This window comes from Eschrichtius robustus, chromosome 6, assembly GCF_028021215.1.
Source record: "Eschrichtius robustus isolate mEscRob2 chromosome 6, mEscRob2.pri, whole genome shotgun sequence".
NCBI classification, from domain to species: Eukaryota; Metazoa; Chordata; class Mammalia; order Artiodactyla; family Eschrichtiidae; genus Eschrichtius; species Eschrichtius robustus.
In genome coordinates, this window is record NC_090829.1 from 108251505 (window position 1) to 108272398 (window position 20894).

Genomic DNA, 20894 nt, shown 5'->3' on the forward strand with positions numbered 1-20894 from the left:
CATTTAATTTTTTTCAATATAGGAAGACTACAGTAAACCTAGAGTGATTCTTTTTCCAGTTAAAAATGTTTACTAATTTTTAATTAAATAAAAACTTGTAATTTTATTTTACTGGGATAAAATAATGAATGCATAGTTATTATTTTACTATGAAAAGTTCTCATGTATTTTCATTACACGCCAAAATGGAATTCATAGATTTTTTTAAGAAATTGCTGAAATTTAAGCAACTGGCTTGTATACTGATATGTGCATTAAAGTAATTTTCTAGATCAGTGAATTCATGTTAGAAATGGTTGCCTGTACTAAAATTACATTTCTTCTTTTGCTCTAAAAATCCTTTAATAAAAATCTTCTACTTTTTAAATAACTGAATTATTTTAAAGGTAATTTAGTACCTAATAACATGTAGACATGAATGGATTTATCTGAATAGCAACTGTGTGTTGGAGCATGGTTTTCTCATAAATGAGAGCATACTTCGTTTTGCATGCCAGTGAGTAAGTTTAAGTTTATTGTTTCAGATTGTATATAACTGAAATAAGGGAAGATCAACTTCTAGTAATCTTGTAATACACAAATTCACCTAGTATAGCACTGAATCCATGTTATAGAGCTGAATTTGGAGGAACCAAAAATATCTAAGAGCTAAAGAACAGAAGTCAGCATAGACAAACAGAAAAAGCAGTTTATAAAATTCTGGATGAAAATGATTTTCTTAATAAGGCATTCTGAATGGATTTTATTTCTCAGGTTTATAAAGCTACAATATAATCATCACAATCTGTTGAATGCTATGCAAATTTCTTGAACTACGCCTTCAAGACCTGAGCCAGGTACTAATATATTAATAGTCGCTGCATTATAGAACCAATAATAACTTTAGTAATGCCATTATACTATAATAGGGCAAAAAGGTTTAAGACAGGATAAATTAAATTGTTTTGTAGAAATGTAAATGTACTCCTTTTTTAAGATTTGAAATGACTGTAAAGTTCACAAAGCAATTCTGATGAATGAGCATTTAAAGTTTTGGCTCTTAACAATATTTGACACTAAAGTTCCTTACTGCTCCACATAGATGCCTCCTTAAGTACATGCCTGCTAAACATGCTATTTATTTCTAAATTTGAGTTTGTTTACACCTTCGTTTTGATGTAGGTTTATTAAAATCACATGATGGAATTTCTATAGTGAAGGATTTATCTTCATCATCATGGACGTGTGTGTGTGCGTGTGCACATGTGTGTATAAAATTATATGCGTGTGCGTATTTTCTAGATTCAACTGAGTGGTAATAATTTAGCTACATATGCAGAAAAATTGAATGGAAACTTCTTAAATCATTTTTGAGTACCATGAAGATTTATAATACTAAGGCTAGTATGCCTATTGGCTATTAAATATAAACTATACAACTCTGCTACTTTCCCAGTTTTTTCATAGCCTTCTTAGTCCTAACAACAGTTACCATGTTATCCAAGTTACTGTACCACATGATTTTATGTCTGACTTTAATCAGATGATCTATTAGAATGGCAGTCTTCATTATCTTTCAGGAAAGTAATGATTAAAAATGAAGCTTTAAAGAAAACTTTAATTTTTCTAATTCTAGAGCTTTTAGTAGTATGAAAAAAGTAGTAATCTTTGCAAAGGACTGATAAAAATGTTTCATGAGGATGCTATTTTTGCAACTAAAGATAATAAAGAATGGGCATTAAATAAAATATACCTCGGAATTGTTTTTAAAAATGAAAATCACCTCCTCAATATCTTTACATTAAAATGCATCTTTGTGTGTGCTGTTTCGCATATGGTAACTGTACTAACATATATAAATGTTTCACAGAATCTTCCTCTTTAAACTGGTGAAAATAATTGCTTTTCTGTTATTAATTGCTTCTTTCTTATGACAAGAAATTCCACCATGAATAGGACTGTACAAAGTGTCTTCAGGCTACTCACATTAAATTTAAAACATCTATATGTATATTTGAATAATATTTTCTCTTGTCCATCTAAACTAGGAGACTTTACATTTGTTTGTTGATAGACAATGCCTATCAGGTTGGTTCTCAGATTCTCTGGTAAATTTTCAGATAGAGACATAAAATTCCTTTTTTTTGTTTTGGAGAAAGTAAAAGGATTACAGGAAATAGTAGTGTAAGGCTGATAAACACAGAAATGAGAAAGAATGTAATGAGACTGCAAAAGCTATGTACCAAGGGTAATCAAAGACAGGTTCCACAAAAACAAGGTAACTTTCAAAACAAGCAGGATCACCTCAAAAACTAATGTTATGCTTTTTTGGCTAGGTATAACATCTTCCCCTTAAAAGGGAAATATCCAGTCTATTGACGTTAATAATATAGTTATTACTTAAAAGAAATTACATAATCTCATCAGCTTTTAGTCTTTTCTGTTCATATGATACATATTTATACATATTATTTTAGCACTTACCAGGAATAATGCAACATTCTTATGTTAGGTATCAGGAACGATCCAGACTGAAATGGATGCTAGCTCTCACTCAAGTTAACGCGTGAGAAAAATCAAGGACATTAAACCAATACACAGCAGTCATGTAGGATATCTTTCTCTGAAAGGTATCCTACATGACTGAACAAATCTCACACATAAATGTGCCTGAAAAGATTACCATTGGATAGAAAAGTGAATTACTAAGTAAATCCTAAGTGATTAATATTGATACATAGACATATATGACCACTTAAGTTAAAAACATATATTGATATGTTGAATATAGAAACAAATAAAAGACTTTTTAAGTGATCATTTCTCTTTTCTGAAAATATAGGTTTGGGGATATAGGTGCTTTTGTGGCAGGATTAAGTGGGCTAAAAGTAGCACTTACTGTCATTTCTTGCACCGAGACATTCATGAAAATGTTCTTCCTCCCTTCCTCTCCTTACAGAGGACTGCATTCCCCATCCTACTTTTCAATTAAGTGTGACCATATGGTTAAATGACAAAGGATTGTGAGCAAAGGGATTATTTTGTAGGTATGACCCATTAAAAAGTACCACAGCTCTTTGCTGTGTTCTCCTCTCCTCTCCTTCTAGCTGACTGGGATGGCAATCTAAGAGCTTCTTCTTTTTAATTTCTTTTTATTTTTATTTTTTCAGAAGATGACAAAGCCCTTGGTAGCCTGTTTCTCCTGTTTCTCTGAACTCTTTTTTTGAGGAGGACCATACCTCAGGTCAGGAATACTCAGCTCAGATCAATAGGTGAACAAGAAAAAAAGTACCTTGAATATGTGTTTAAACCATCCTACAACCTGGGGTCTATTTGTTACAGCATCTAGCACTGCCTAATTAATATATTTATCAAGGAACTCATCCAACAAAAAGAGCACATTTTTAGCTGGAAACAAAAATGAAGATGAGGATTTGGGGTGAAGAATGAAGAAAACTGGAAATGAAAACAGACGAAAAGGAGACCTCAATTGCTGAACACTCAAGACTTGCACTCACAAAAGGTGAGAGAAAAACAAAAATTTGGACTCTAGACCAAGAGAGAAGTGAAATGTAGGTAGATACTTGTTGACATTCAATAGCACTTTGTATTTTGGGGTCTGCATAAGTATCCTCCTCTCTTAAACTAAATTTCATACTTATTTAACCCCTGGATATGCCAGTCCCCTGGATACTAAAAAAAAAAAAAAAGAAAGCAGGTAAATATTCCCTAGTAATGATTAAATATTAATTGGTACTTTGGAATTCTGTAATGAACTATATGTTTGTTATTTGTCACCAGTGCCAAAAGACGTGAAATTGAGTTAGAAATATACAAAGGTCGAAAAGAAGTCTGTATCTTCATTCATGGCTTATATTCAAGAACTTAGGTATTCCATAAATTCTCCTTTGACAAACACATACACATATGAGACAAAGACAATGCACACATACTTTCCACATACATCATTTAAATATGGACTTAAGTAAATTAAAGAGGATTTTAACATTCAAAGGCAAAAATATCAAACCCAAAAATGACTGGAAAGAGCTTTAATGTAGAAAAAACATCAGTTAACACTATGAAAGGTCTCTTTTTCCATATGAATGTATGTGCTTTACTTGCACAGGTTTAAAACTGGTCCAACTTGTTTTATGTTTCATAAATGTTCTGGTTAGGAACAATCCTGCTAAACCTCAGCTTCATTCTCTCCCCATGATATTTCCACTTGTCTCCAATAGTGTCAGATGTGCACAGATTCTTTTATCAATACATTTTACACACACACCAAAAAAAAATAATAATAATAATACAATACTATACCAGCTTGTAAAGGTTCCGTGCATTTGCTACCCCCTTTGCTGAAAAATTTCACCTTTCTTGATTTGTGACATTCTGTTTCAACTTGGAAAGAAACTGAACTAGTTCTTTCTGATCACTGACAAAACACTCTGAGGAAAGATCAAAATGCCTTCCTCAGCTCATTATAGATCAGCTATCTAGATAGATGGAACATGAAGAAAGACAGATATTTCATTTTGGAAAAATATGCTTTTCAGAAATAATTCTATCAGCATGCCATAAGTTTCTGTCTGTCCCATTCTCCAGTTCTTTTTGAATATTTACCTGCAAAGGAGAAGCCCTTTTTGGATTCCTTTGTTCACCCTCACCTACTTCTTTTCTTCATTTTTCCTAAACATTTCCTTCAAAAATATCCACAATATTTAAAAGCATGTAACATGTAACTGTAGACTCAAAAGCTGAGGCCAGATTAAAAATATTAAGTATGAATAATATCAGGCAGATATATATTTTACTCAAATAACTTATGGTGCTTTATAAACAAGCTATGTTTCCCCTATCCAGACAACACAAAAATACTACATTCTAGAATATTCCTTGAGAATCTTTTCAGTTCATTCAAACTTAAGGTAATAAAAACACATTCTGTTAATGCATCCATAGAAACATTAATTTTTATCCCACTTCTCTAAAGAGAGATATGGATTGATTCGTGGATTGACCAATGGGTTTAAGAAGTTCAGGAAGTTCTATTATTCTAACATGATAATTATTTAATGTTACTGAACCAATGAACTGTAGTCTATGCTTCACTGAACAAAATGCTTAGGGTCTAATTTAGATTGATAAAGTGCTCACTTCCAGGGCTCACACACCTTTGCTAGAAGAATTATTATCTTCCAATTCATAAAAATAAGAGGATTGTCTTACTCTGTATGAGAAAGGGGTTAGCAGAGCCATAGAGAAACATATTGTAAATGACATCTATCATGGCACACATCCATCACAGACCATGAAGTCCAAGTACTACATTACTGCATTGCTAAATACAAAAGTTAAGAACACCGTATCCCTACCCTTGTTATGCAACAAATTGTCAAAGTGTATGGCAAAACATGTCTAGATTTAGAGCAGTGGAAAACCATTTGCTGGCTTTAAATGAGGGTATAAACAAGAAGGAAATGATACCACTGAGTGGAAAATAAAGAATTAGAAAAGATACTCCAGATATTACAGTTCAGTGGCTTTATGTTTCCCATTATTTGCCATCTTCTGGCCACTTTTATCTGGATAAGACTTTCACATATTTCTAGAACAACAATCGTAAAGCAATCTTCACATCTCATCCTACTATTGTATAAAATTATATTTGGTGCTTCAGTTTTAGTGGTTTGTACAACAGTGTGAAGATAACTTGAAATTTTAGCCTCCTTCTCAAATAAGCACATTGGGTAACATTGGGTTTTCATCTATAAGTGACATTAGAGATTATGTAATTTTACTTTTTCATGTTCCCAAGGAGAACACTGAGGCCTCCAGAGGTGAAGTGATTGCCACCATAGCACAGCTAGTGACTGGGGGAGTTAGTAGAGGCCCCGAGTTTCCTGCTTCTCAGTCCAGTAGCCTCTTTCTACAACAACCCATTGAAAGAGGCTGTAGAAAACCCTTATTTTTTTTTTTTTTTTTATGAATCACATATAAATTTGCAGCGAGCAAGTACATTTCATTTGAACTCATATTTTTAATTGAGCTATCAATATTTTATGTTCTAGCAGCAAAATACCAAACAAAGTTAATTGCTACTCTTTTCTCTTTTCTTTTCATTGTAGTCTGGGCACTACAATGTAGATGTCACAAAATATTGCATTTTTGACTTAAAGGAGAAAATCAGACAAAACCAAGTAGACAACCAGTTGCTGTCTACTAAAATGAAATAAAGAAACAGTTCTTGTTAACATGTGAAATATCAAATTAGTATATAAAATATCCAGAAGAAAAAACTAAGCACAGAAGGCACAGCATTTTCCTAATAAAGTATTTTTACATAACTTTTATAAGATAATCAATGGTATGACCTAGAGTTATCTGGACAAGAAAAATAGTTTATATGTATATACACACATATACACATATATACTCATACACATATACATGGAAACTGGTAGATTATTTACTTGTATATAATATATAATATATTATATATGTATTTATAAATAATCTCCTAGTTTCTATAAGTAGCATGTAGATATCTAGAAATAATTTTCAATGTAGGAATTAAGATATAATTTTATAATATGCATGTTAAGTTATGATAGTGATTGTTATTGTGTATGTTTATCAACTTAGCCAAAAAGTTTGGCTAAATACCAGTTGCTCCCAGTTAGAAAAGAAAAAAAGAAAATAAAAAAAAGCAAGCCACAAAAAAAAAAAAAAAAAAAAAAAAAAAGCAAGCCACAAATACAATTTTTCTCTTGTGACCTTGAATGAAACCAGTTATTGTGGTATATTAGTAAAATACTAAACAGCTCTCATCCTGTGTTCCACTTCTCAATAATGATGCTTTAAGGGTTTAGATGATATATTAAATGGATTTATTTACCTCAGTGATAATATATATTTTAAATAAATATCCATCTTACCTGAAAACCACTTATTAATGAGCTAGCTTATGGTAAATGAATAAGTATAAATTTTAATTGATGAATTATCATAGAAGCTATAAGAAAGTACTGAAAATAAAAAGATACATGATCCTCTGGGCTATAATAAATTATAATACAAGCAACAAAATCAACAAATACAAGACTTTACATCTTGCATTACATAAAATTATTAAAAGAACCAAATGTGAAAGACTAGAAAACATACATCAGTTTAGGATTCTAAAAATACCATCCGTTTTGATCACTTTTCAAACAACATAGATCTACTACCAACATCTTACATGTTTTATTTTTGGTGAGACTTCTGGAAGCAACAGAGATGAAGAGGGAAAGGCACGTGGGACTGTCTTCCAACTTGTTTTGAAATGTGGCCAGAGGCTTTTTTGTGCATGCAAAATTTTGAAATATTCAAATTGTTTCTGTAATGCCACCTGCAGTTTTTGGGGAAAGTGGAAGTGCTACAAGGTTGTGGTTAGAAGTAGCCCCACTCTGCTGGGTGAAATGACATCTGCTGCAGAGAAAGCTAGACATCAGCTGATAAAATAAGAGATCACAATAGTCCTGCCAGGTGCAAGAAATTTATTGACAGAAAACTAATATTGTGGCTACTCTGCAACTTTCATTCCTTCTTATCAATGAAAATAGGCATGGTTGCATCTTAGTATACGATTAAGCATATGACTTAGAGCTAGATCATAAACATAAAGAAACGATTTTACATTTTGAAACCTCTCTTGTTTAAGCAGACTTTATCTTTTCACTAAGTGCTTTTGAAGCAGCCATCCAGGCTATATATTGAGAGCAATGCCCTACTGGCTCATGTTAAGCATTAACCCAGTCAGCCATTAAGAAATTAAGAGTACATCAAGGTGAATCAGATAATATATTTAAATCATTAGATTAAGCTTTAAGGTGGTCACTAACAGAACTAAATATGATAATGAGAGAATTTTCACTTCATGGTACATACTTTGTTACTAGCAATAAAACATCTGACGTCTACTTATTGGAGTAGAGTGCTGAATTTCCAAGCAAGTTAAAAAATATGATACACTAGTAGATATTCAATATAAATATTTATTGAATCCATTGGTTGTTCCATATTCTCTAGGAGTTGCTAATCTATGGCAAAGATGATAGGAAAAAAAGAACACATATTTATTAAATGTAATACATAAAGAATGTGGAGATTTTAACACATGATTAAAGATATTACCAGACTGAATGAAACAGAAACAGAAATTTATATAAATCTTGGTAGCACAGCTGAACTCACTGTCTCCCAGCACTCAACAAAATAATTACAGAGCCACACACACAAAAAATGAAAACTCATGATAAAACTGGACAGTGGGACTCATCAATATATCACAAGCATTTCAGGAAAATATCTATGAACTACAAGGTCAGAAGAACTGAACTGAGATAATGAATTGTTGGTTTCCTATCTTATGCAATTACAGGAGCAAGCTTCCAGAATCACAGAATTGAAACGTTCACAAGAGTTTGTTCTTTGCTCCAAAAGTATAAGGTTTGTGACACTGACCACTTACTGTCCATTCTTCTACTACATGGCAGCTCCCATTTCAAGTAGCAGAACACTAACAGAACCTAGCTACCTCATTCTTGGAATAGTACCTCTTCTTCCATATCCATCTGAACACCCTAGAATTAGGGTGAACATTCTTCCCAGTTTGCCTGGGATAATCCTAGTACATGCTGGTTCTCTGGCATGGATATTAATAGAGGCAGCTTTCACTCTCAGATCTTCCTGTTTTGGACAATAACTTGTATGTTTACCACACCGACAACATATATGCTCTAGGGGAACTGGCAGCTGCTTACAGAATCCGGAAGGAAATGCCAACATTTTAAAATATAATAGACACAATTAATTCAGAAATTGCCCTTGTGATTATTTACTATTATCATTGTTTATGTACTTCCTCTGTTCAGAGTATCAAGCCAAAAGATAATAAGAGTTGAAGACTGCATCTTAACCTAACAGGTCTATAGTACTTCTATGCCAACTAGACACCATAAATTGGTTCAGGAACTATGCACATCTTTTCCCCTCTTGTTTGGATAAAAGGGATATTCATCTAATATTCATGCTGAAAGAAAGTCGAATGAAAGGCAATCTGAGTACTCTGTTGGAAAGCACAAATATTGGATAAAATTTCCTCATTCATGGATGAGTGAACAAAACAAAAGCATAGGTAGGGTCTTACCATGAATAATAACTCTTTTAAGATGGCAATTTCTTAGCAACACACTCAATAGGATACAAGGAAGATGGTCTCAATGAAACAGGAGAAGAATGATAGAGTAATATGAAAAATCAAAACCACAGGATGAAAGAAAAATATATAAAATAAAAAAGAAGTGCAGGGGCTTCCCTGGTGGCGCAGTGGTTGAGAATCTGCCTGCCAATGCAGAGGACACGGGTTCGAGCCCTGGTCTGAGAAGATCCCACATGCCGCGGAGCAACTAGGCCCGTGAGCCACAACTACTGAGCCTGCGCGTCTGGAGCCTATGCTCCGCAACAAGAGAAGCCGCGATAGTGAGAGGCTCGCGCACCGCGATGAAGAGTGGCCCCCGCTTGCCACAATTAGAGAAAGCCCTCGCACAGAAACGAGGACCCAACACAGCCAAAAATAAAAATAAATAAATAAAAATTAAAAAAAAAAAAAAAAGAAGTGCAAAGAAATTTTAAAAAGCAACTGAAGAACTAAAATCTGACTTGGAGGTAATCAACAGCACTTTGATACTAGAAACCAAAATAAAAGAATTAAAGGAAAAATTGAAAGTTTCCAAGAACATAAAAATAATGTGACAAATGAATTAAAACAGTGGGAAAGGAGATGATAGATACGGCGGATAGGGTTTGGGACTCAACTTTGGGAAAATCTGAAGGAGAATTAAGCATAATTGGGGCTGTGAAGATTAAAAATAAATCTTGAAATAGAAATACATGTATCTGAAGGCTGAATGTCCTTACCACCTCATAGACAACATTAATGAACACTCAATTAGTCAGATGCTAGAAATGTTTAATATTTTAAGAATATATTTTAAAATTTTAGCATCATCCAAGTAGGTAATTCTCAAAAAAAGCAGGAGGATTATGACTTATTTTCAGTAGCAACTGCCAGAAGACAAAAGTGTAACAGCTATAAGTCAGAGAAGAATTTCATATCCACTAATGTAGTTCATTTGTGAAAACTTAGAAAACATATTATTCCTATATACTGGGACATATACCGAACAACCAAGAAGAGGATAAGTATTAAGAATTTAAGACTGAAATTTCTGTGTTATAAAAGGATGACATTTTTGGTCATCCTCAACAAAGCCCACCTCCTTAACATTAGTAGAGAAACATAACCAAAAAAACCAGAATGAATCAGGTTAGATTTGGATACCCTTTGCTAACAATACCATCTTCAGTAAATCATTTAACTTCTCTGACCTTGGTTTATCTATTTATAAATAGAATAATTATATACCTACTTCACAGTTTTGTTGTGAACATAAAAGGAGATAATATGAAAGTGATCTTATAACACTCTTATTATACAAATGTAAGGAATTATTATTAATCATTTCTGGGCTTGCAAATTGTTTAGGAGGAACAGCAGTCATTTTCACATTCCTTTCTGGAAACAACCCTACTTGTGGTGCTTTGATACTTCTCTCAATGAATAAGGAATATGGAACTGAATAAGCATGCCACATAGGAAAACAATCCTCGTTAAGTCTTTCAAATGCTAATTTTAGGTTTGGTTGTATAACAAGTACTTCTTGGTACTAAAGACTTGACTTTGAACATGAAGTGTCTTGCTCAATTCTATATTGTCAATATAAAAAATTATTCCTTTTTGTCCCTATTAAGCTACAATCCAGCTTCTTATCAAATTCTTTATCCACTTTTTCCTTATACACAGCATACTTACTCATGATGTCTTTCCATTTGTAGTTTTAAACTTCCTATCTCTCAGTGACTCCATCTATTACTAATAATCAGTAATTCTTTTTAACTGATTACCTGAATTTTTCATTCCTATTACTTATTTATTTCATTTTAAAATATATTTTAGAATGGAATGGAGTATTTTATAGTATATCTCCATACACTTTTATTTTCTTCTGGAAAAATGCTGTTCACAAATAATTTTTAGTATGTGGAAAGTACTTAAAGAATTTAGCCAAAGAAATGATACAAATTAGGCATATAATGGGGACTGAATTTTTTAACATAATGTAGAAAGAGGAAAAGAAACATGCTAACATAATATCCCTAGATGGTAAGATTCTTTTCTCCTTTTATTTATTTCCCTCAATTTGTGTCAAAATTACATAATCATAGACTATGCCTATTAAAAATATAATAAGGGAGGACAGAGTTCTTGCAAGACAAGTCAGAAAATGCACAGAAGAGGAAGGAAGGCAAAGTAGAATAATTGTAAAAAGGAATGTAGTAAGTAAGATCTCCAGGAAATAGCAGTGAAGAGGATATAGGTGTGGACAGAGAAAACAAATGTAAAGCCCTTTGATGAGAAGCTTTGGACAGAAGCCGCTATTCTCCAGCCTGATGTCTAGATTATGAAGCTATAGAAGGAAATGAGAAAAGAGTCACAGTCAAGAAAATGAGAGGAAAGGATGAGGAAAAGGGGGGGGGGGAGGAAAGAGGAACATGTAATGAATTACCAGGAAAAGGTAGGAGTTTCAAGGAGGGAGGGAACTAGGGAAGGTTTGTGGGAAAATGGGGACTGAGGTAGGACTTTAAGGATGAGAGGACTTGAAATGGAGAAAGGGGAGGTAGAAGAGCAGCATGAGAAACATCTTAAGTTTATGAAATTAGTGTTCATTCCAGTAAATAGTGAGTGCTTAAGAAACAAACTGGGAATTGTGCCAAAAGAAGTAACACTGGAGAAGATAAACTGGTGCCAAATGGTGAAGGGCCTCCAGGGGGACCGTAACATCACTATTAACAGGTTTCTTTGTTCATTCGTCACAAACTTTCCTGTCTGCTTTATGAAGTGGGGTTTCCTACTGCACTACAACTTATCTTCTTCCACCACCTACGACTTGTTCCTGGGTTCACTTACCAGTGTGAAGGATTTCCAGTGTTAAAATTTTAAATTATGCCCTAAGTTATTTGAACAATCTTTCCAACCCAAATCAAGGTGCCTTCCTCCTTTCATTTAGTAATTCTTCAAAACCCAGGTTATCTACTCATAACTCCCTATCTTAAAGTAAATTAGGGAGAACGGATACTTGTGGGCATCCCCCAGATCCCACATCAGGCCTGAGGCGCTCATTCCCCAGCAACTGGGAGACTCTCAGCTGAATCATTCTCTTGGAATTGTCTTCAGTCAAAAAAAGCTAACTCACCAATGTCATACCCCCCAACCTCCAGGACATGGTACTACGAGAGGGACAACTTTTAAAAGAAGTCCTAGCTCCATACCCCTGGAGGGATCAGCTGAGAGTTTTGCATGACTACATTGCAACTTTGACTTCTGGCCAATCCTGCTTCCTTTGCATGCAAATCTCTATCTCAGAGTCCTTTCCTGGAGCATCTCACCCAACACAATGGGCACATTTTATTGTTCCTTTCTACTTGGATACATGACTTTATAATTCTTATTGCATTGCTTTTATCTAACATTTAATTTATTTAACAAATAAACATTCCCAGATTCTTCTCTGACCATATAAAAATAGATTACTGTGCATGTTCATTGTTTGACTTATATTTGGGTGTTCATCATAAAGCCATTAAAGATTATAAGCTCCTTGAGGGCAGAGCTCATAAGTACTAGAAGCCTGATGTGTATGGAAGACAGCACAATTATGTTGCTGAATTCATTATGCTGTTACTAATATAATGTCCTTCCTGTTTTTATTTTATAGGGTTGACAGTTTTTATTCATAGAATTAATTGCTTTTACTCAGGTTGTGTCCCTACGAACACATGGAGAATAATTATATATTTTTTCCTTTTAAGGACCTGGTAATTATTTTTTAAAATGGAAAATATAAATGTGTATTAGAGTTTCTAGAAAAGAGGTTCCCATCTCTATTTATGTACCAAACCAAAAGAACACAAAATGTCCAATTATCATAAATACTTTGTGGCTCAGTAAGGCACAGTTTGGGAAGGTGGTGGTAGTGAGGTGTGTTTTGCAAATGTTTCTGTAGGTGATCCTGATACCTACTTTCACTCCTGCTTTGCGGAGAATCAAGTTAAAGGTAATGGCCAAAGGCATTAGCTCTGATAATATAAAATATTGTCAGCAGGAATTGTGTATGATATAAATCAATTTTCTATTTCTTAGGAAGTAGCAAGTCTGTGTGGTATAAGTAAGAGATGATGAGATAAAAATCATGTTAACAAATCTTAAAGGGTATATACCTTTTCGAGTTCTGTTTTTTAGACCATGTGAATATATCACACATTTTAAAAATATTTTTAAGAAATATGGATTTAATCACTATTAATTGTCTTCCAAGGAAATGCATACAAGACAGAAAATAATAAGATATGTTGAGAAAATTGGTTTTAATATACTTTCTCTTAATATATTACTTTTAAAATAATTCTAAACCACTATAAAGGGATCAAAATAACTCTATTAGGAACCATAAAATATATCCGCTGCTTGGTATAAATTATGTATAGAAAAGGCATATTTCCTTGTGCTGCTAATACTTCAGCGCATCCCTGAAAGAACACTGACTTCTGAATGCTTCATGTTCTTTTATAATGAATTATGCAGAAGTTCCATACCAGAACTATGCTAAGGTGCGAAAGTTCATGTCAATGAGTTGTTTGTGACTCACAGATGCAGTAGACAAACACCTTATTTTTCCTGTACAATTAAGTCCAACATTTCATGTAGAAGAGATGTCATTAAGACAGAAATGGATAAACTGAAAAGCAACTGCTCTGATAAAATGATTAAAAAAAGAAGAAGAAGAAGAAGTAGGTATCTTTCAAGGACACAGCTGGGAAAAATTTCAGAGAAACTTGCTATGCAAGTTATGCCTGCAAATCTCATTAACAATAATGGAATTTTGAACGTAACAACTAGCACATTGATTTCAACATTTTCCCAACATGTACATTTTATTTTTAGAAAAGCACTTCTTTCAGAGCAGTGAGAGTTCAGAAAACTTTGTATTTCTCACAAATCTGACATTATATATGGATGTTTCTTTTATAAAAATGAAATGATAAAAAAACATTCCAATAGAAATCACAAAAGGTCTTTCTCATATTTTATGGAACAGTAATACACTAAGAAAATAAGTATTGGGGTCTCTTTCTCATAAATTTATGTGTTATTTTTTAAGGTTACGTATTTACCATGTGCACTTATTCACCACAAATCTTTTATTCTCATAGGAAATATTTATAATAGAGTTTGGAGAAAGTCCATGGGAAAAATAGTTTGAAATTCTACTGTTTAAAAACTAATAAACAAATATCAAAGTAGAGAGAGGACACAATATTCCCAAGGTACTAAATGTGGTAGAGACTGCTAATCATTTCTCAATATCTGATCTCCCTTCTTGAGTTTTATCTGGGCATGTGACTTCTAGCATAAACACTCTATTTTTGGATTCTCTTGCAACTAGGTGTAGCCATGTAAATATTGATATATTATGGTTAATGGAATATAAGCAGAAATGTTATGTGCCAACTTATGAATAAACAGGATATAAATCCCTCCTCTTTCCTATTTATCCCTTCCTCCATGCCACACTTAACTGTCATCTACAATGATGGAATAGAGACCAGAAAAATCTTAGAGACCAGTATTTCTAAATGTACACGTAGGCGCAATCATGATTGCTTATAAAAGAGCATAAGTTCTTTTATTGTGTTGTGTGGTATTGTGATATACTGTATTTCACCATAAGTAAAAGGGTTTAAATTTTGTGTTGCTTTTTTTTTCCTTGTTTGAATTTTAAATGCTTTAAATGGATGTACTTGAGGAAAATTGGGACAATGAAGAAGAGAGCTAGGCAGGAATGAACAACTGTAACAGAGCAATTCAAACAGTTCCTTTATATTCAGATAAAAATTTCTAACAATAATGAAAAAGATTAAAGTCACAGCATTTATTGTAATTGATGTAATTGGTTTTTTTCTAAACTTTAAAAAAAATGAAATCAGCCTCTGTTTAAGCCCCAATTCAAACGGTGAATGAGAATCTGTCCCAAATAATAGGCTGAGCTATATATTCAATAGTGTTATTTATTTCCTATTAGTAACATGAATTTTATTAGATTTGAGTATACCATATATAAATAATTTATTTTAGGTTTTGTGTCCCACCTCTAGTCTACCTCTTTTCATGCTCAGGACCATGGATTAAAAATGATACTTATATTTCTTCTCTTTTTTTGGCAAAATAAAGAAACACATGGGCAAGTTTTTCAACAGCCAAGCAAGAACACTCAGACTTATAGTGCACAAAAAAATGAGGAATTTATGTGAGATTGATAAGTTCAAATCAAATTGGCAACATAATAGTCAAAGAGATTAATCCTGGGTGAGATTACTGCTACACTGAAAGTCTCACTCATATTTAGTAATACTTGTCTTCAAATTTAATGGATTATATACTTAAACCTCTTTTTCAAATAAAACCAAACTAAATATTGAATCATCAGAAACATAAATAGATGAGACATTCTACTGAAAATAAAATAAATTGCATAAATAAATTTGCCTCTGTTTTAGAAAGAAACACATGATATTTTAAAGTATCTTAAGGTTCAGATAATCATCAAAATAGTTCTCTGCAAAGCACCTTTGACTAATCACAATAAACATCTAAATACTTTCTGGACAAAGATGGCCTAAATGGGGGTGGGAAATGCTAGTCATGCTTCTTTGTGAGTTTATAATTACCATCAACAAATATTTTTTGAGTCTCCTCTGTGCATGGCAGTATGGTAATAATGATCAGCTCACTGACCGCCATCTAGATGTCTAATGGTAAATTAAGTTTCTCTGATTTATGTTCATTACTTTATTTGTGCCCTGGCTCATCTGTTCTTACAAGCTGCTCTGTTGTGCTCCTACCAGCAAATTATGTGACAGTACCAACCTGGTACTAATTTACTGAACTCTGTGCTACCAAGAAAACACTTTTCATTTTATATATATCCCTGCCCATTATTGTTTCTCTACCTCCCTTTGTCTCTAAGTGAGCACTGCCAAGCCAATAATATATCCAGAGTAATTAAAAAACAAATAAAGCAACTCAACTTTACACTTTTCCATCTGTTGGTCTGTGGTAGTTTACATCCTTTCCACACCCTGGTGAAATCTATAAAACCTCCACTTACTTACTAAATTGGGTTGGCCTAGGATAAAGCAATCCTCTATTACCTAGAAACTCTTTTAAAGCATAAATTTAAATAGGTCACTAATTAAAGAGTCTTCAATGGATCATAAAGATTAAATTAAAAATCCTCCTTCAGTATCTGAATCATCTTTCACTCTCCAGCCTCATTTCCCACAACTCTGTTCTCCGTACTATACACTTAAACCATAAAAAACTTGAAGTCGCCAGAATCTACAACACTATGTCCCTTCCCAATGCATTTCTCTGCTTTAGCCCTTTCCTTCATCATTTGACTCAACTTCTATTAAGCTTTCAAAACTTAGTCTTTGTCACCCTTCTTATTCAAGCTCTTACTCCAGTTTATGAAACATGCCTCTACTTTTGTTTCTATAACATCCAGTGACTATAAATCCCTGAAATGTATCACACTTTCTTTGAATTATCCATTTATCTATCTCACTGACCAGATTATTTGCTTCATAAAGCCAGGATCAAGGTCTTTGAGCCCCTTCAATCGTAAGCTCCTAAAATATATGAACCATGTTTCTTTACTTTTATAACCCAAGAACTTAGCACAATTTGCCTTTCATGTAGTAGGTGCTCAATAAAAATTTCTGAATGTATGAATACAGAAAAGGATGAGCAAATACACATCTATAAGCCAAACTTTTATCTTTAGTTCCTTTCTTATAGTATTCCAAGTACATTATAAATGTTAATCTCCTAATTGTTGTTGTGGTATTTAAGTCCAAGTACATGGCAAAGTTTATTAGTGGAGGCTTTCCTTTACTTAATATTAATATTTTATGAGGCCATAAACAGCTAATATTCAGCAATTTCCACTTAAGATAATCTTCCTCTCTTGAGCTCAGTTAACCCAAATAGAAATCAATGAATTATCTGAAATGACATTTTTATTAAAACCATGTCATCCTACTTTTTCCACTGTGCAGGAGATTAAATTATATAAAATTTTCCTGCATCTTACACTTTCAACTTTTGGGAATAACCTTACCAAAAGTTCATAAAGTCATAGAGATAAAGAAGTTGAAAATAAGACAGCAATCCATTTTCCGTCACAGAGAACTATTCGATAATGTTCAATTGAATCAAAATAAGAGAAGACTAAAAAAATTAGTAATATAATCTTACTATCTATGCTAAGATAATTTGAAAGACCAATTATTTGACATCAGTCTGATAGTTTTCATATTTAATATGGTGTCTATATATCTGAAAAATAAATGTAACACATATCATGTCAAGATCAAAATGTCAAACAGTTATCATATGATTTTCTTTTACAAATATCATACTTGGATAGATACAATATGAACTAGAACTATTGTGACCAATGTAGTTAAATAAATTACTTATATGTCTATTGTACATGTAATGCTTCCAAATATTATATATCATCTATTATAACAATCTGGTCGTTTAGAAATTGCTTATGATTTCTTATTGGCAAACCATAATGAATATAATCACATACCTTTCTGTTTTTCACTCATTAAACAAATTTCACTGAAGTCTTATTTAAAAGAAAAAAAAAATACCCCAATTGTTACAAGCCATTAAATGTGTCATTTCAAAATAAAAAGTTGAAGGACCCAAAGAAAGAAAGAGTCATCTTTCTACCTTCAGAGACTTAGAAGATTTTATCAAAATTAATCAGCTCCTTCAAAAATCCTTAAAAACAAATTTATAAACAAGAAACACCACATGCTGAGTTGAAACAGAATTCTCAGTTTGTTCAATTATCATGACAAATTAACAGTTCCTTTTAAAGGCTTAGGGAAATTAATTTTCTAATTTTAAAGCAAAGTTTAAAATCACAACATCAACTTCATTTTGAAGTTGAAGTGGATACTTAGTAACACAAGTTTATTTCTGCAAAGACATTTAAAAATTTCTGGACAGAGGAAGACTGTTAGAAGCAAGAAAACATACTTTTGTGGTTTTTAATAAAAATAATGATGAGAGAGATTTGCTGAAATATTTATTCTCACTAATATTTAATGACTAACTCTAACACTCCAGGCTTTACTGTTTCTTTAGTTGCCTGAAGGTCTACACACTGCTCAGTGTCTTATTATTGCCTTCTTTTCTTCATTAAAAATGATACTTCAGGGAAATATCTCCAAAAGACTTGAAGTGGACATTTACTACTTTCTGTTCTGCCTAGCATCCTTTACTTTCAGAAACTGATTTTCATTCAAAGGGGTTAGGCATGAGGGTGACAAAAGCCAATCTATTTGTTTCTGATTCCTTCCAAAACAGCCAATCCCAATTCTTCTGAAATGGTAATTAGTCTAGAACAGACATAAGATCCACACTGGCCAAAATCTGCCTTCAGGGATTGATACAAACACACAAAGAGAAAGAGGGAAGGAGGGAAGGGGTGGGGAGAAAGAGAGAGAGAGAGAGCACACAAACATGCGTCTCACTTTTTCTCATTCTGACTATTCTGACTTTGGGAGAGACAACCATGTAGATAAAGAAAACCTGGAACTATCAGAATCCATCATTGCCTACTATGGTCAAAGATCATCTAGGAATAAAGCCAAGTAAGAAAAAGGTGGAGCTAAAATTTGACAAGAAAGAGATATAATGGTAGTGGTATTATTTGAACCCTTGCATTCAATGATGTCTAAAGCCAGATTCCCCCTGGACTTTTCATACATCTAAACCAATAAATACCTTCTTATGCTGTGGTATAATAAAAATATGTCTATTTGGTCTTTGTGCCAGGAACCTGGTATAAGAACTTCAAAAACCCTTGGAATTTCAAAATCCATGAATGACATACATTTCTTTTGTTATTCATAATAAACTCCTTTCAATCCTATTTGAGTTTATGCTAACAAGATGACTAATGATAGGCCCTTCCATAGTTTAAAGGGAGGGGCTGGTCAAGTGATTAAAGGGTTGGAACTTTCAGCCCCACCCTGCAACCTCCAGGGGACAGGGAAACATCTAACAGGGCTCAATCACGTGGCTATCATTTAACCAATTGTGCCTAAGTAATGAAGTCTCAATAAAAACTTTTTATGTATTTATTTTTATTTTTGGCTGTGTGAGTCTTCGTTTCTGTGAGAGGGCTTTCACTGGTTGCGGCGAGCGGGGGCCACTCTTCATCACGGTGCGCGGGCCTCTCATTATCGCGGCCTCTCTTGTTGCGGAGCACAAGCTCCAGACGCACAGGCTCAGTAGTTGTGGCTCACGGGCCTAGTTGCTCCGCGGCATGTGGGATCTTCCCAGACCAGGGCTCGAACCCGTGTCCTCTGCATTGGCAGGCAGACTCTCAACCACTGCGCCACCAGGGAAGCCCTCAATAAAAACTTTTGAACAACAGCGATGGGGAGCTTTCAGATTGGTAACTACATCATCAGTGCTGGAAGGGTGGAATGTCAGGAAAGGGCATAGAAGCTCTTCCTCCTTGTGTCCCCTTCAACATCCCTTTATAGTGTGCTCGCTCTCTTGCCTCATAAAAGCCAGGATTGTCTTAGTACTTTTCTAATAAAGCACAGCATTTTAAAAGTATTTGATTTGTTTGAATACTGTATACAAACCATACATCTTCTGTATACAACTCCCAATACCCCTGGGAGCGCAGTTGTGGCTTTTTTTTTTTTTTTTTTTTACAAATTCTGTCGTATTAAAAGGAAAAACAATATCATCAATCAGATGTAAGCAGGAAGCAGACCTGCCTACTTTTGCAGCTGCATGACAAAAATATCTCTGTGCACATCTTTTATGTGTACCTACCCAGTAAGAAAAGAATTTACCACAGTCAGTCCTGGAAAGTCTACTTTTCATTTTCTCAAGTTGATTTGTTATTCAGTCTCTGCTTTGATATCCTTTTCCTTTATTTATTTTAATTGACCACTGATCTCCAGATTATTTTTCACATTTGATAACTGAATGATTAAATTCTTTCTGAAAATTATTTTTGTTACTTCAACTCTACATTTACACGATGAAACTTCTTTATTTACCTGAAGAATAAAACATCCAGGGCTCTTTCCTTTCTACAGGTGGGGTAATCTGGTTATTGGTGTTTGAAGTTGGGCAGTAATATTTTAGAGTGGCTTAGGAGACAGGAGGCATAAGAATGGATGCTCTCTCCCCAGGTAGTTCTTTGTCTTCTCTCTTTCTGGATTCAAATATAATATAGCCAGAATCCAAATCCCAAATGTCAATGGTTTTGGGAACAGCCTGAGTTACTTTGTTATCACACACGCACATACACACACACACTCAAGGAGCAGAGAGGGATTAAAGTTTTCCCTGTGAAAGATCCACACCCCACAATCTACCCTTATCCTGTTTCTGCCCTGGGAGGCTGACTTACAAGGTGGGCTTTCTTGCTCTGGCTTCTACTTAAGTTAGACAAATACATGACCCTTTCAGGAGATCACAGCAAAGAAAAGAGAGAGAGGTGAGAATCTACCTCCTATAGGGTCACGTCAAGCTGGCTAGGTTTCACATTTAAAGGTGGACCTCTCTATACTGTTCCTTTCTTATCTTGGAAATCATTATCTCCTCTTTCATTTTTTGGTCTGAAGATTGATAACAA